The 13,173-nt window shown below is 38.1% G+C and overlaps 1 protein-coding gene across 5 annotated transcripts in view; it reads left to right on the top strand.

Annotated features, from left to right (window-relative positions):
* Window positions 1-13,173, top strand: part of kek3 (leucine-rich repeat, immunoglobulin-like domain-containing kekkon 3 protein) — a 54,613-nt gene that overhangs the window by 3,342 nt on the left and 38,098 nt on the right. For 4 of the 5 annotated variants that reach the window (XM_018004899.2, XM_089466082.1, XM_089466083.1 and 1 more), the window contains exon 2: window positions 544-991. The exons of the other annotated variant lie outside the window; for it this stretch is intronic. The gene's annotated coding sequence lies outside the window, so the exon portion shown is untranslated. The remainder of the gene's footprint in view (window positions 1-543; window positions 992-13,173) is intronic. 5 annotated transcript variants of the gene reach the window in all.

A 13,173-nucleotide genomic window follows, 5' to 3' on the forward strand; every position in this document is an offset into this window, starting at 1 on the left:
GGGCGCCAGCGCGTTTGACCTCGAGGCACAAATGAGTGCAGATACTAAAGCTGAACAAGCTGCTAATCCAAAAATGTGTTCCCACCATTTGCCCATACATAATTCAGCAGATTTTCATGTGCCAAGATCAACAGATATGTTTCATAAATTTGACAATAATTTTTCTCGAGTTTTATTGCAATAACAACAACGACAACGAGCGAATTGCCGGCAATCTTTCAAAATTTCAATTGTGTGTCTATGTGTGTGTGTGTGTGTGTATGTGTGTATGTGTGTTGGAAAAATGAAACAAATTTCATTGCATAATTCATTACGCATTTGACTGGGTAAACGGGCTCGTTACGGTGGGCGTGGCAAGAAAGCCGCCTGCTATTTCGTATGGTCATAAATCTTCAGACATATGGGCTGTCATTGCCATAACGATTGGGGGCAAGGGACAAAGGATAAAGGTCATGGTGGCCGCTCAACGAGCTGCAAAAAAATGCGTATTAAAAATATTTTTATTGTTGCCTCTCTTTGTTTTCACGCTCGACATTTTGCCAGTTAAACAAATATAAACAATAAACCTGACAAAAGCCTATAAACAATTTAAGGCCAAAAATCCCGCAATGCAATTTAACCGAATTGTTGAAAGGGTTGAAATGAAATTCATTTCAATTCGCATTCGCGTTCATGCGCTGTCAAGTGACTAAAACAATAAACGTCATAAAAAAGCAAGAAAATTCAACGCTAAAATAACGACAACAACAACAACAACAGCAACAACATCAGCAATTGCTAATATCAAAGCAGCAGCAACAACAATCAGCAAAACATCAACAAGAGCTGTAATAATAAACGTGAGCAGCAGAGAGACCGACACAGAAAGAGAGGGAGAGAGAGCGAGAGAGAGAGAGAGACATTAAGGTGAAGGAAGAGCAAGTGTAACGATTGGCAACAATTTTACGAGTCGCCAGCTACTTTTTGCAACGAATTTTCATTATTACACAAGGTAAGCTTTTCCTTTTCCTTCCAGTTTATTGTTCATTCCTTTTTCTTTTCTTTTTTCTTTGCCTTTGTCACTCAGCTGCAGTTTATTGGGTTTAAGCATTTGTCGGACCTTAAGCATTGCACAAATCCAATTGGATTGTGTAAAGTTACAAGAGCAGCGTAAAAGTTCAACATTAGTTTGTATTCTGTCCCGTACAGACTACCGTTAAAAATTTAATCAAAGCATCAAATCCCAAACAAATTGCAAAAAACGAAACAAAACAGTTTATTCTTGTCTTTAAAAAAATTGCAGTGCATTCATGAAATTATATTTCAAGTAGCTACGTGGACTACTATAAACTAACAAAAGTTGAGAAAAAAATATATATATCTATATATGATATTTCGTATTTTTTTTTAATAACTCAAAGCGAATCTCTTGCCATAAGGCTTAGCGGAAAACCCATAGCTTAAATAGGATTTTATTGCAAAACAGAAATTACAATGAGCCAAATTTAGCTCATGAGATTGTCCAATGGATGATAATAATTGAAAAATAAATTTTACTGATGAAATACGATAAATATTTTTTGTTATAATTTTATCTTGAGGATTATCTAATATAACAAGCTTATGCTGTTTGTTAATAAATATAAATTGACCAGCGCCACCCAATTTCATTGATCAATTTGAATCAGTATGAATCTCTTTCTAACACACAAAATATTTCTCTTGGTGTTTTTTTTTTTTTTTTTTTTTTTTTTTTTTGAATAATTTTTTATTCTTACAAATAGGCAATTGTGAAATTGTTTTAATTTTTTTTTTTAATTTTCTTTTTTATTTTAATATTAATAGTTCGCATTTTGATAAGGTTTTGCTCGGAGAAACACGAAAGTCAGCATTTTTCATTGCCTACTTTTGAATTTATTTATTTTTTTTATTTTTATACCCTGAACCCATTTTCAATGGGAAATCAGGGTATAATGGTTTTGTTGAAATGTATGTAACAGGCAGAAGGAGGCGTGGCAGACCCCACAAAGTATATATATTCTTGATCAGGGTGACGAGCTGAGTTGATTTGGCCCTGTCCGTCTGTCTGTCCGTCTGTCCGTCTGTCCGTCCGTCCGTCTGTCCGTCTGTCCGTCTGTCCGTATGTATGAACGCGTCGATTTCAGAAGATATAAGAGCTAGAGACTTCAAATTTTTTTAAAATGTCCGTAATTACAGCGCGCATATCAAGTTTATCATTAAAAATCGATAACTCATCCCGATCTTTTTTTATCGATAAAAAACCTTATCGAAATCCAGTTATAAAATTATATCTTCTACACCTTTATTGCTAGAGTCTCCAAATTTTTAATGTATGCTTATATGCAATTTATACAATTTCGGTTTTTGTTAAAATTTACCCCTCACCCTTAAATTCACCCCCTCACCCTCACTTTTGTAAAAAGCGTATTTCAAATACTAGAGACTTGTGCTTTGGCAATTACATGCATATCCATGTTATAAAAGTGTTAAAAAAGTTATTAAGCAATTAAGTTCTCATAGTAAGCGCTCACTGCCGCCCATGCGTGTTTATGCTTGTGTGTGTATATGTATGTAAATGTTTGTGTATGCGTGTGTGTGTGTGTATGTGTGTCTGTATGCGTGTGTGTGTATGTATGCCTGTGTGTGCGTACGTGCGTGTGTGTGTGCGTGTTTCTTGTGTAAGCTGAAAGACGCGAAAAATTAATGAAATATCTATTGCTCCAAGGGTTCAGGGGATCTCGTAGTCGAGCAGCCTCGACTAGAGCTTTCTTACTTGTTTTTAAATATATTTTTTTTATTTATTTATTTTTATTTTTTTTATTTATATTTTTTTATTTTATTTAAACAGACTTTTTACTACCTAATTGGCAGCTTAACAAGTTGAACATTTAGGTGTTAATGAGCTATATTATAAGAAATGTGAAATGGCCAACGAGAAAACTTGTTTATTAAAATATTAATTTGTATTAATAAATACAAACAAAAAGAAACAGAAAGTATTTTCGATAGGTATTTTATATTGAATGAATAGCTCAGTGAATATCTGAAGGAATATAAAGGATGCTGTGCTGTAGCACATTTCGGCAACTAAAATCAAACCAGAGCCTTGTCTAATGTAAGCCTTTCTCTAGTTGCCTATTCTATTTGTCCATTTCTAGGTGCCCTTTTCACATGGCAAATTCTCGCTCTAACTCCAAACCACTTGTCAATATGCCATCGTTCTTCGCATTTCCCAAATGCATGCTTAGCACATCTTCATTATCGTATCACTTTATGTAAAGTATGCTTCTCAATTATAGGGCTGCACTTCAACCTCAATCGGTCTGGCCACATAATTAAGCGAACTTTGCACTTCAAAAAAAAAAAAAAAAAAAAAAACTTAACCCAGCCTCTCCCCCACTCTCATACTCCACCACTTGATTTGGCATCCAGCTTTGGCCACTTCGTTGCCGCTTTCCAAGTGCAAAGCACATGTCGAATATGCTGGCTTATATCATCTTTCAGCTCATGTGGTTCGGGCGGCACTTTCGGAAAACGCTGACAGACCCCCCGTTGACTCTCTCTCACTCACAAAAAATTCCAAATATAAAAAAAGTAGGAGAATGAGAAAAAAATTTGTTCAAGTTACTATTCAAACGCTTTTCAGCAGCTGCCGCACCAAAATCCCTTTTTAATTTTTCATGGCTGCCTGGCCCCCCTCCGTTCCTGCTGCTGCACTTCATTCACTCAAAGTCAGCGCAAACAAAAAGCTAGAGTGTGGGTGGGAGAGAGGGGGTCATGCAGGACACACACACACACACAAACACTTACACACAATGCATATGCATACAGCTGGGGGTCTGCGCAGCATATTTAACCCATTGCAAACACATTTGCATGCACTCAACTCGAGCTCCAGCTGTGGAGCTCGGGGGCTATGGAGTTTGTGGCCTCTCATCTATTGCCTAACGTCTAACATCTAACAGCTAAGAGCTAAGAGCTAACAGCCAACAGCTAGCGTCTCGCATGTAACGTCTCACGTCTCACATCTCGACTTGCGTCCATTTTGCATTCCCAAATTCAAATTCTCATATGCTAAGCGTGAAAAATGACTTGCGCTGGGGTCAACCAGCAGCCTCCCTTTTCGCACCTCCCCCCATCCCGGACTGGCAAAATATTTGCATAGTAAATGGTTTTATTATTAACTGTGTAAACTTTTATTTTTGAAGCCAGCTTTCGACTCGGCCCCTCCCCCTCTTGACAGTGTGCCCGCAATTTTCATAAAATGTTTTAACAAACTTGTTAAAATATTTGCCAAGTCGCTGGGGCTAAGATAATTTTCAATGGCCAGCGGTCAGTTTTCAGTGCGCAATAAAAATACAAATAGCTACATCGATGATAGGCTCAACCATACCCTGTGGGCGCACAACAGTGTCAGTGTCAGTCGGATGACGCGAGTTGAAAAGTTGTGATTTAATTCTTTGCAATTCAAGCGAATATAGTCTTGATGGGTTAAGACATACCCTGTAAGTTGCAACTGTTGATTGATTCAGCTTTAGCATGGCATAAGGTGTGAAGAGCTTAAGTGATTATCCGACTTGTTTAATATATAAAAGTTGGCTAACTGTGACATACCCTGTAAACTTTTGTGCAGTCATTATTATAACTTGATGAAATTGATTTGCATTAGCTTATTGAATGTGCAGCACACGTTACATACATAAAACATACATGCTCTTTAAAACCCTTGACTAGGAATATACGTTATAGCTACGTTATATACATTTTTAATACAATTAAACTTCATTAATTTAATTATTAATTTAAAAACGTGACAGACTCTCTCTAGTGAATACTCTTGATTTAGTTCCTTTCCATTTTTTCACTAGCTCGTTAGCACCTATGTACATCAACCCCTTCCCCTGACTACTCCATCTACTTGACTTTAGCACTGGGTATAATCAATTAAATCTTTCGCACGCTTTTAATTAAAATTTCCCTTGAGTTACATAATGAAGTTAACTTCGTTTATACAAACATACATAGATATACATGTATGTATATAATTGTATGAGTTTATTTTTTTACGGCAGCCGCGAGACACTATGGCGCTGTGGCATACATTTGCCTTTTTAGCCACGCCCACTCCGGCTGTCGCCACTCACGTAAATAAAGCGCGAAATTTAAAGCTTAAATCTCATTAAAATGGTTTTATTGCCACGTTGGGGCACGCGCGGGGGCTGCATTTGGGGTTGCTGTGGCGCTTCAGTGGGAGTGGTGATTGGGAGTGGGGCTTGGGTAGCTCGAGCGGGTTAACTGCAGCTTCCATTTCGCTACACATTTATTTTCTCGCCCATAGTTTCAATTTGGAGCGTAGCTGGCGCTGCGGGTGTCAATTTCATTGCGCGCTTTGAAGTTCCCGCAAAGCAAATGAAATATAGCAGAGCGCGGGGGGCGAGGTGGTTCGGTCGTTGAGGCCGCAGAAGTTTGGCGGGTTACACAATGTGCCATGACACAATTGAAATCGATAGCAGACAAGCCATAAAGCATGAGTATGCTAAAAAACCAGATGAGAAAAAACTATGGGGCGTATTTTGGAGACATTTCACAAGCCAAACTATATTCAGAGAAAGCCGAAAAAAGCAAAGAACTGAAAAGCCATAAAATATATATATCGAAAAGTATATATGAGCTGGTTGGATGTGGTCGATTGGTCGAAATATCCAGAAACTATTGAGTATTGATAGATGATAATTGGTGGAATAAAGCAAAGAAAATCGGATAGTATTATTATAGATATGTATAATATTTGCTAAGTTTCTGAAAGTTTTGTATGTATTGAAATTTGTATTTTGTGTATATATTAAACTTCAAACCTTTAGGTCTTATATTAACTTAATTTAGAGAGAAACCTAGGTAGATAAAGTACATGGATCTCATGAAAAATTTATATTTATTCTATATGCATAAAATATATGTAATTTAATCACAATATTACCTTATATACCTTAATTAAAATATATAAAATAAATATAATAAATAAATAAATATTTTATGCCTTCAGCAGCACGTTCTCTTACCTCATAAAACATTTGACCCGCTTCAACAAGTCTTAGTGCACCAAAAAAGAAGAAAAAAATAGAATAATAAAATAAAATCGAAATCGAATAAAATTGGCTTAAACTCAATTTGCGGCAATTTGGTTTTTTGGCTATCCGTTGCTATTTTTATAACTTGGGCGTCGCAGCTGGCCAATAATTTTTGTTTTAAGTTGCCAGCTTTTTGGCGGCTGCCACGCACAGCAGGAGCAGCAGCACCATCAGGAGCCGTAAAACTCCTTTGTGTGGAAGCTGGCAGTCTACCCCAAGGCTTTCGTTGACTTGGTCTCTGCGTGTGCTTTGGGGTAGTCGTCTATGCGGAAAATTATACTAAAATAGACACAAAATGCTATTTCTGTTGCGTTTGCCATTGAATAATAGCCAAATGCCAGAACCAGGCAGCGTTCAGTCCTTGCCAAATTTGTGACGTCACAGGCTGAAAGCAAACGGAGCGTCTACAGTAATTATCGCTGCTCCAAATGCCTCTATTGGCCTGTTCTGCTTCTACAGAGCTAAGTTAGCATGTTTTACTCTGACTTATGAAGCATTAAACTCTTAGTAAAATTGTCTTTGATAAATTGATTTTATGATTGAAATGTTGCAAAGCTTCCAAAGCTAAACTAAATATTTACGCAAATAAAATTGACTTTTTAGAAAGTAAATTCATTTTTGCATTTACAGAGCATTATATGAATTCTATTCAGGCTCAGATGTTCGTAGTTTAATAATAGATGCAGCTTTGCAGCTGTTTAGTCAGTTTTTCAATATTTCAATGCCAAAAGGCATATTCCATCATATTTTTAGATTTTTCTTAGAACTCATATTTTTGTTTGGCTAAAAACAGAAATCCATTCAAAGCAAAATAATCTTAGAATTCATATTTGCAAAGCTCAGAGCAGTTTGCTAGAGAAATCCACCAGGTGCATAAAAATAACCAGATATCTGTCTTTGCTTACTCTTAGAATATTTTTTTTTTTCCTAGACCTAATGAATATTGATCACTTGCAACATGTTTGATGTGATCTCTTACTGTCATATAATATATCATAGCACTGATTCCACAGGTTCAATGCTCTCATCATTCCATATTCATAATTATCTATTAATGAAATCCCAGTCACTGCTTGATTCTCGCTACTACTACAATATATCTCCATCTCTCCCTCTCTCTCTCTCCCTCTCATTTCACATTGCGCAGCCACACTCTATCTCCCTCTCACTTTCTATCTCCCTCTCACTTTCTATCTCCCTCTCACAGCTTATCCATTTTAAAAACTCACACTGGGCATATTGAAGGCCCATTTAAGCATCGTTCAGCCAGTGACAGACTTATTCGCTGCCATTGTGTAAAGCTTTTCGATGTGACAGTTAATTTTACAGTGACTGATGTCAGGAAACGCACACACACACTCACATGAAAATTGTATTAAAAATTGCCCAAAAAAAAAAAAAAAACACGAAGAGAGGAAAACAAAAATAAATTACAGGCCAAGCACATTTGGCATATAAAAATAAACAAAGAGGCAAGAAAAGGCAGCTTAAATTAAAGTGAGAGAAGCAATGAGATAGATAAAGAGCAAGAGAGAGGCAAAGAGAGATAAAGGGAGTAAGAGAGAGAGAGAGAGAGAGAGTTGCAGCGAAAAGTTTGTTGGGTTTAATTGTTTTGAGAGTAAAAAGTGCAGGCAGTTGGGAGGATTTGTTGTTTTAAATGTTGTTTCCACTTGTCTGCAGCAACAGAAACAGCAGTGAGAACAACAGAACAAGGAGAAGAAGAAGAAAGAGCAGGAGCAGCATCATCAGCAGCAGAGCGACTGCAACAATCAAGAGTAAATATAAATAAAAATGCAGTAAAGTTGTTGAGCCTGGAACGAGGAGACAGGCCACTTATGCATGTCCTGTTGGCACCACACAAAGGCCCAAAGGACGGCCCAGCAACGGCAACAGCGCCAACAGCAGCTGACAGAACCTGTCGAGCCCAAGACGAGAGCAGGAGACAAAGCAAACGCTAGTGAGTGCATATAATCTGAGGCTCATCATCTGCAGTTGTCTGCCTGCTGCCTGCTGCCTGCTGCCAGTGAGGTGAATGCTTGGGGGAGGGCGGACTAAGGAGCACAAATCCCAGCCAAGACATATGCATACATCCTTGCACGTGTGTCCTGGTCCTGGGCCTGGGCCTGGGCTTGGTCCTCGCCTCTGCTTGGCTGCGAACAATGCAATTCTTCCACACTTTTTGCCAGCTCGCTCGTTTGTAAGCAAAAGTCCTTTAGCACAAATTTTTGTGTATGCCAACGCATAAAAAGCACAACATGTCCTTTGCCCCTCCCTCGCCCTCGCGCTCTCTCTCACTCAGTCTGTTTGTCTTGCTGTAGATAGTTGTTAAAGTTGAATACGTGCGAGCTGTCTCTAGTTCAAACTCATATGCAAATAGAAGCAGACAAAATGCGTTTCCGCATTAATGCATTTTGTTTTGGCCAGCAGAGGGCTTAGGACATCCAAATGGATATTAGTTGTCATAGAGCTCACAACTGACACTTCATTCTTTCTAGTTGGTTATGCATAAGACAAGCTCTTACCATAATCCCAAAGCAAATAGAGACAACAACAAACTCCTAATTCATATTTATATATTATTCTGGGGGAATATATATGGAGATATAAATATATGTATATATTTAAAGTCCCATTACAAATCATTTTGAATAGTAAATGCCATCCAGCTCTATTCCGTTTTTTATAGGAAGCTTTTGGCTTGTTAATTAAATCCGGATATATTCTAAACTGTATAAAGTATAATAGACTATCATATATCTAGCTTAAGGCTATGTAAAATCGATATGATAAGATATATATGAGTCTAAAAAAGATAAAAACACAATGACTAGATCTGCTTTTCAGATTTTCATATGTAGTCGATTTTAGTTGATTTTTTACACTTCTAAAATAATTTTAAGGAAAATTTTCAACTAATCTGGGCAGACCAAACAAATGTGAAACTAGTTTCGATAGCTCTATTTTATCAGCTAGTAAATTTATCGATTGCATGTTGATAAATGTATGTTTAATAAGTCTTGTCGTTTAATTAAAAACTATTCAATGTACGTTAATCATGTAATCATGAATATAATATATATATATTTTTTTTAAACCAAGTTGCAATCATTTGCTGAATAAACTCTCTGATACAAAACATCTATAGTTTCTACAGTTTCAATAATACCCCCATTTATTTATTCGATTCATTCGATTACTCTCCGTTCATTATTTAGTGACATTAGCTATAATTTGCTACAGAGCAAGTTAGGATACTTTCATCTAAATTATTTAACGTTTAGATTTGATTATTCTATTATGCTCTGCTACAATGTACAGCTCATGTTTCCCCTTTAGTCTTAAGCTGCTTAAACATTTAGACTACTCACACACACACACTCAGTTCAATTAGCGCTCTCTCTTAGAATTTATTGTCATGTGTTCGCTCGTTCCGGACAAGAGCTTCAGCTCGTTTCAGTCTGCCACGTAATCAACTTTAATTTTGTCAGACGCTTGTCAGCTGAGGCATTACTCCCGCCTCTTTTGGCTCGCATGTATGTAGTTATCTAAGCTAAGTCACACACACACATACAGGTTGTGCGTGTTATTTGCCTAGCTGTTGCTGCCTTTAGTAGGGCATCTGGGCTAGACCCTTTTGCCAAGCTCTGCGTCGCGTTCGTCATTTTGAATATCTAACCGCATCTTTACTAATGCATGTGCCCAAAACACGGTTGTGAGTGTGTGTGTGTGTGTGTGTGTGTCATGCAGGCCACAGCCACAGCCTTAGTTTCAGCCTCTGTCTCTGCCACACTGCCTCAGCTACAGTCGCTGTTGCCTTCCAATTAAGCAAAAATATAAAACGCTGTCAAGGACAAATGTGCATTTTAATTAAATTTTGTAGCCCAGCTCGCTTACACGGTCTCTTACTCGCTCACTCACTTTCTCGCTCTCTCGCTTTCTTAGTGTCTCGCTCTGTGCCATTTCGCTTGTCTGCTTGTTGCCAGTTTCTCAAGCCACTTTTGATTTAAAAGCCGCCTTCGGTGCGCCTGCAACAGAATGTCAAGTATACGCAATGCAGCCCGACCGCTCGGCTGCCTCGTCGCTCGGCCTTGCTGTCATAAATCACTTGAGTCGCCTGCGAAATGTGCGTCTCGCTGCTGCCCAGGGGGCGTGGCAATAATGTGTAACTGCACAAAATGCCCGAGGACCACATAAAATGCCAACGTGCAAAATTTTAGCCCAAAATACCAAAACGACAACAGCAAAAAACAAAAAACAAAAGAAAGAAAGATTTCTTGCTTTTGAAGTTGTTGTTGTTGTTGATGTTGAAAGAGGTTGGATTGCAGCGATAAAGCGTGCCAAGTAAAAGATACATATTAATTGTTGTGCAGTTTGTTTGTTTGTGTGTGTGTGTGTGTGTGTGTATGTGCGTGTGCTGAAATGCTAAACAGCAAAAGTTCGTGTTCTGTCTGCTGCTGTTGGTCGTAGTCCCTAACAAATGGCCGTAGCTCCTAATCCGCAAGGAACAAGGCAACACAGAGCCAAATGGCAGACGGCTACGTAAAGTAAACCAAGCCAAACCAAACCAAACCGAGCCAAACCAAACCCAACCACACCAAACCAAGCCAAAGCACACCAGCAACCCAAAAAACCTAAGAACTAAACTAACAAGCGCAATGGGCGACTCTAGCAAACGCTGTCTGAGCAGCAGCCTCTAAGGCAGCTTCCATTTGGCCAGAGGCGTCGTCGACTGGGATATTGAATTTAATTAACTTTAACGAAAGTGAAAGTGGGACTAAAATAAGACAAAGTAGCAGCTAAAGCTTATAAGAAAGTTTTTTTTTTTTAATTTATAAGAAGTATTATTATATTTTTAAACGTTAATTGCTTTATGTTAGCATAAACCAAATATTGATTAAAATGTAATGTTTTGAGAAAATTATTTTTCAATGCATTTTCTCTTATATTTACAACTTTAAATTAAATGACTTAAATTAGTTAATTACTTAAAATTAAAATTTTTATAAATAATAAATTAGTTGACTCACAATTATAATAAGTAATTCATTAAAATTATTAAAATTAAAAAAATTAATTAATTGACCTAAAATTATTATATGTAATAAATTAAAAATTTTAAGATGATTATAATTGCAATACAAACTTTTAATTTGTATTTGCTTATATATACATATCCTATTAATTTTGAGCTCCTATTGTAACTCAGAGGAGATCAACATACAGATATTTTTTACTGCTATAATCACATCATTTTTTTTAATTTTTCTTATTTTTATTTATTTGGATTAAGTGAACTATAAACGACAAATAATTTCAGCTTCTTACAGCTTGTCTTTTCTCGATTTCTGTTTGTTCTCCATACTTTGCTAGCAGCTCTTACTATTAGATGCTCATGTTCTATTTCTTGGTCTTACATTTCTTTCAATTCAAAATCCAAGCACTCGAGTTTTCTCTCTCTCTCTTTCTCTACCCTCTTTGCTCTGGCGAATGTCACTTCAATTGCCATTTAGCTGGCATCGTAGCCCCCTTCCGCGCATGGGCTGCCAACGTCTCTGGCTGCAGACGTGCCTTCCGCTGTGTCAACCGAAATGTTGTCTTGCTGAATTATGCCACGACGCACTTAATCATTTGCGTTTTCTTCTGCAGCATCCGAAAAGTTTTTGCATACCAACGGTTTTCCCTTCCCTCGTTGTTAGTTGCAACATTTTTGTTTGTTTGTTTTTTTTTTTTTTTTTTTTTTTTTTTTTTTTTTGGACATTGGCAAGTTTTGGCGTCTGCTGCAGCGCTAAAGACCGCAAAGAGCATGAGTCGTTCTTGCTGCGTGTCCTTGTCAACTATCTAAATCTGTCTCTTTCTCTCTCTCCCTCTCTCTCTCTCACTCTATCCCACTGCCTGTCTATGGGTCAACATTTCAGCTGGCAACCACAATGAGCCACTTGAGAAAACTTTTGCTAGTGCGATGAATTTAACTAAGAACTTTTGGCGTTTGGCGCTGCGGTGGCTACAGACGTGAGTCCGTCGACCCGGCCCACTACCCGCTCTCTTACACTCGTTACGCCCACACTCGTGGGTCACCTCATAGTGAGTCAATAGTGGGCGCACGGCATACGGCACACGGCAGGAAAACCTACCGCAACAAGCTGGAGTTGCGAGCGTGTGTTTGTGTTTTATTTGTTGGGCATGCGGGTCGTATGATTAATATTAAAGTTGCCACAGAGTGAAAATTAAGCTGGGCGCCGGCGACAAGCAGCATAAGTTTGCCCAGCGAGTGGTGGGTGGTGGGTGGCAGCAATGCCTTTGAAGCGACGTTCCCTTCGGGGGGTCGAGCAGGAGGCGACTTTTGCCAACGTTTAAATCAGATAAACATTTTCGTGTTGTTGTTGTTGTTGTTATTGTTGTTTTTTGTGCTTACGAAAGTTGGGGGCGTGGTGTCGTGGCATTTGCTGGTGTTATAAACCTGCAGGCGGCAACTTAATTTCTTTTTTGTTATTTACTTTCTTTGTTGTTGAGTTTTTTCTCTCGCCCGTCAGAAAACTGTAGCTCAAATAAACAAGACATTTGCTTTGGATGTTGTTGTTTTTGTTTTTGTTTTTGTTGTTCTTCTGCTCCACATGTGTGTTCTGGTTGTTGATACTGTTGCTGGTCTAAAAATAAACGCAATTCTTATGAAAATCCCTGACAGTCACTTCCACGTTTCATGTTTCACGTTCCACATACACACACACACACACACACTCACACGAGCTGTATGCCCGTGGTCCAATGCGGCGTATGAGTGATTTGTTTCACATCATAAATCTGTGTGTGTGCGAGCGAGCGTGTTTGCGTGCCATTCTGCCCGCGAGTGTGTGTGTTCGTGCTCTTATTTATTCATAAGCGCATTTTGTTCTGCAATAATTTCGTATATATTTTTTTTCTTTTAACATCAGCAAATAAATATGCATGTTAGGGTGGAGCAAAACAAAGCGAAATTGTGCTTAAATATCGGAATTCTTTGTAACTGCGGCTTACTCACACATCCCCAAATGGCACAAGCTACTCACTC

This window comes from Drosophila arizonae, chromosome 3 (assembly GCF_054131065.1).
Source record: "Drosophila arizonae isolate 15081-1271.41 chromosome 3, UAZ_ARI_1.0, whole genome shotgun sequence".
Classification (NCBI taxonomy): domain Eukaryota; kingdom Metazoa; phylum Arthropoda; class Insecta; order Diptera; family Drosophilidae; genus Drosophila; species Drosophila arizonae.